Source organism: Cebus imitator, unplaced genomic scaffold (assembly GCF_001604975.1).
Source record: "Cebus imitator isolate Cc_AM_T3 unplaced genomic scaffold, Cebus_imitator-1.0 Scaffold434, whole genome shotgun sequence".
NCBI lineage: Eukaryota > Metazoa > Chordata > Mammalia > Primates > Cebidae > Cebus > Cebus imitator.
In genome coordinates, this window is record NW_016107749.1 from 1,562,548 (window position 1) to 1,567,144 (window position 4,597).

The following is a 4,597-nucleotide window of genomic DNA, read 5'->3' on the forward strand; positions in this document are numbered from 1 at the left end:
TTTTGGCAGAGTCTTACTCTGTCCCCCAGTGTGGAGTGCAGTGACATGATCTCGGCTCACTGCAACCTCTGCCATCCACGTTAAAGTGACTCTTGTGCCTTAGCCTTCTAAGTAGCTGGGATTACAGGTGCACACCACCACAGCTGGCTAATTTTTATATTTTCAGTAGAGGCGGAGTTTCACCATGTTGGCCAAGCTGGTCTGGAACTCCTGACCACAATCAGCCCTCCTGGGCTTCCTAAAGTGCTTGGATTACAAGAGTGAGCCACTGTACCCAGCCAATTCATATATTTTTTAAAAAGCATAAATAGGCCAGGTGTAGGATCTCACACTTAACAATTCCAGGACTTTGGGAGGTCAAGGTCAATGTATCACTTGAGGCCGGGAGTTCAAGACCAGCCTGGGCAACATAGCAAGATCCCATCTTTAAAAAAAAGACATAAACATATAAATATGAAAAGAGTCTGAGGAAGTGAGACAGGTGAGTCAGGGGACTCGTGTTTTTGCTCCAAGCTGCTTTTAATACAATTTGATTTTGATGTGCTTTATATTTAATACGCAAAATGAAAACATGGCATATCAAAACCTGTCATATTCGTAATGATGAAATTTAAAATCTACATAAATGATTTATCTTTCAGCAAAACAAATTCACAGAATTGATTCTAGAGAAGGCAGAAAAAAACAGAATAGACCAGTAAGACTAGAACAAATTGATAAAGCAGTTAAAAATTTGCCCTCACAAAAGGCATCTCTTAATAACGTCAGTGGAAATGTAACTCAACTGGAATTGCCTCGGAGCAGGCGAAGGGTACGTTGGTACAGTTATCGAGGAGAAATGCTGTATTCCAGTAATGAACATACATACGGCTATGAGAAAAATGAACTACTGACCACAAATTACTAACATGGTTGAATCTTACAAGTGTAACATTAAGCATAAAAGGTTAGACTCGGAGCTGGGCGCAGTGGAGCACCTAAACCCTAGCTACTTGGAGGCTGAGGCAGGAGGATCACTTGAGGATCCTCCAGCAGTTGGAGACCAACCTGGGAAACATAAGGAGACCCCGATCTCAAAACAAGCATAAAAGTTAAATAAATGTTTTTTAAAAAGGTAATTCTTAGGCTGGGCGCAGTGGCTCATGCCTGTAATCCCAGCACTTTGGGAGGGCAAGGATGGCAGATCACTTGAGGCCACGAGTTCGAGACCAGCCTGGCCAACATGGTGAAACGCTGTCTCCACTAAAAGTACAAAAACTAGCCAGGTGTAGTGGTGTGCACCTGTAATCCCAGCTACTCAGGAGGCTGAGGCAGGAGAGTAACTTGAACCCAGGAGGTGAAGTTTGCAGTGAGCCGAGATCGTGCACTCCAGCCTGAGGGACAGAGCAAGACTCTGTCTCAAAAAAAAAAAACAAAAACGGTTTATACTCAACACTTTATAATGTATCACTGTATTATGTAAATTTCAAACGCAAGCAAAACTAATCTGTGGTGATAGAAATTAGAACAGTTTGGGCGCTACTGACAAGGGGCACAAGAGAAGCTTGTTGGGTGCTGGAAAGGTTTTATATTCTGGTTTGAGCGGTGGTGGTTCAGGCATGGCCACGTGGGCAGATTCACGTAGGCTGTCTATGTAAAATACGGGGACATCACTGCTTACAGCTCAGTGTTGTTTTTTTTTAAACGAAGAAGCAAGGAATCTGGTCCAGATGGCTTTACTGAGAGTTCTAAAAAGAGAGAGGAGGAAAGGCCAAGGGTTTCCACAATCCGCGTTTCTGTTGCGAGCAGGCCTGGTTCACTTAGTCTTTGCTGGTCTCTGGGAGTGCCTGGAGCTATGGCACTGAGCTGGGGTAAGCTGAGAATGAAACTCTTGGAATGTGCACATCGTCACTGGTGAACGATGTGACTCGGTAGGCTCAGGGCACCGGGGCGAGATGAGTAGACTGGCAGATGTCAGAATGTTAGCATCAACGTTAAGACTGAGGACGTGCGTCTGGCGTCTGTTTTGGAGTGCTGGGTTTTGGTTACTGTGGCTGGTCATGTGGCAGGAAAGTGCCTAGGTGACCGTCCTTCTCTTAGAACAGTGGGTTTCGAGACGTGGAGTTTCCCTGGGCAGAGACGCCTCACATCTCTGTGGCTCACACCTGGAAAGAAAACACCGTGTAAGCCGGGCGCGGTGGCTCACGCCTGTAATCCCAGCACTTTGGGAGGCTGAGGCGGGTGGATCACGAGGTCAAGAGATCGAGACCATCCTGGTCAACATGGTGAAACCCCATCTCTACTAAAACTACAAAAAATTAGCTGGGCATGGTGGCGCGTGCCTGTAATCCCAGCTACTCAGGAGGCTGAGGCAGGAGAATTGCCTGAACCCAGGAGGCGGAGGTTGCGGTGAGCCGAGATCGCGCCATTGCACTCCAGCCTGGGTAACGCGCGAAACTCCACCTTAAAAAAAAAAAAAAAAGAAAACACCGTGTAACCCACTCTCGGCCTCCCTGGACTTTGTGTGTGTCTTTTTCTCTGGTCCCATGGTGTATCCTTTGCTTAGCAAAACTTAGCTGCGATATAACCTCATCAGGTTATGTGAATCCTTCTAGTTAATAGCTGAAGTAGGCAAGGGGTCCTGATTCTGCCACAGCCCCAGCTCTGGCCCTCTCTGGGCTGCTGTGCTCCCCCCACCAGTTGCTCACAATGCCTTCTCTCCCTAGAATTTTTCTCTCATCTTTAGTTCTCTGAATCAATATGCTTTCCTTTAATCTCTGTAGCCCTCAGGGTTTGGCCAAGGATGCCACAACCTGCATGCTAGTTCACCACCTTGGGGGAAACCAGAAGTCACCCACTATTTTAAAAAGATCGTTTATTGCTGATAAATTTCATTTTGATTTCTGTGTTTTTCTGGTTATGTGAAGAGCTTCGTTAGTTCTTTCAATAGGTTATCCACTCAGGCTGGGCGCAGTGGCTCATGCCTGTAATCCCAGCACTTTGGGAGGCCCAGGTGGGGAAGTTGGAGACCAGCTTGGCCAACATGGTGAAACCCCGTCTCTACTAAAAATATAAAAATTAATTGGGCATGGTGGTGCATGCCTATAATCTCAGCTACTCAGGAGGCTGAGGCAGGAGAATCATTTGAACCGGTGTTGGGGTGGAGGGGGAGGTTGCAGTGAGCTGAGATCACACCACTATACTCCAGCCTGGACAACAGAGTGAGACTCCATCTCAAAAACAACAACAAGAATAGATTGTACACTTGGAAAAACCAAAACACTTGTCCCTGCACACAGCCCTTGGGCACTGCTCCTCTCACTGCCGCATTGTTCTAGGTGGATGGTGAGCTGCCATGACTGCTGAAGGACAGAGAAATAAAGGACACAATGGATGGGGGTTCCTTGGAGTGAAGTTAACAGAGAGGTGGCAGACCAGGAGAAGGTGCCTCCAGTGTCTAAAGCCGACAGCAATTAGCATGCAGACTGTAAGAATCTTCTGCTAGCCAACAAGACAGGAAACTCATTCGGGCGTGGTGGCTCACGCCTGTCATCCCAGCACTTTGGGAGGCCAAGGTGGGCAGATCACTTGAGGTCAGGAGTTCGAGACCAGCCTGGCCAACATGGTAAAACCCTGACTCTACTAAAATTACAAAAATTAGCCAGATGTGGTGGTGCACACCTGTAATCCCAGATGCCTGGGAGGCTGAGGGTGGAGAACCACTTGAACGCGGGAGGTGGAGGTTGCAGTGGAATGGTGCTGGTGCCACTGCACTCCAGCCTGGGCAACAGAGCGAGACTCCGTTTAAAAAAGAAAAGGAAATGAAAGATTCTTTTTACACCACTCAGTACCAAGGCTCTCTGGTGCTCACACTTAGCCATGAGCTGCTTGTTCACAGTTCTAGTTTCTCACTTGCTGCAGACAGAGCATCAGACAATTTGGCAGTGAGCAGCCCCCCTGCAGTTTCCCTGGCATTGTCCCCCCGACTTCTGCCCTGGATAATTGTCAAATTCTGTGTCATCACAGCTGCCGCAGCATTTCTCAGGTCATCACCGGTAAGATCTTTAGCAGTGGAGCCGCCACGTGGACTGGGATCTATTTATGCCACCTACTGACCAGGACCATCCTCTTCCCCTACTGGGTCGTCGGGGAGACAGTTCCAATCCTATCTTACCTCCCGTTTCCTCAGACCACTCCCGGTTCCACCTGTGGTAGTCTGGGTCTTTGGAGAAACAGACACTAAGATGAAATTGAACGTGTAAGAATTTATTACGAGACGTGCTTCTGGGAGAAACACAGGGAGCAGCTAGAGGAGCTAGGGGAGCGTCAGACCCCAAGTGAAGGAGAGGAGCTTGGGGGGAACATCCGAGACCAACAAACAGAGTGAGGAAGGTTCACAAAGCCGTGGAGAGGCTCCAGCCAAATTCAGCCATCGGAGGAGTCCCAGGCACGGGTCTCCCTTAGGGTCCTTGTTGCCCTCAGTCACTCACCCACAGCAGCTTGTGGGAGGACCCTTGGTCCAAATTTGAGCATGGGTTTAGAGGACAGCAGCTGAGGGCCTTGCCAAGTATGATTCCCTGTGCTTGGAGATCTTAGAGGTGCAGTTTCATGGCCACCA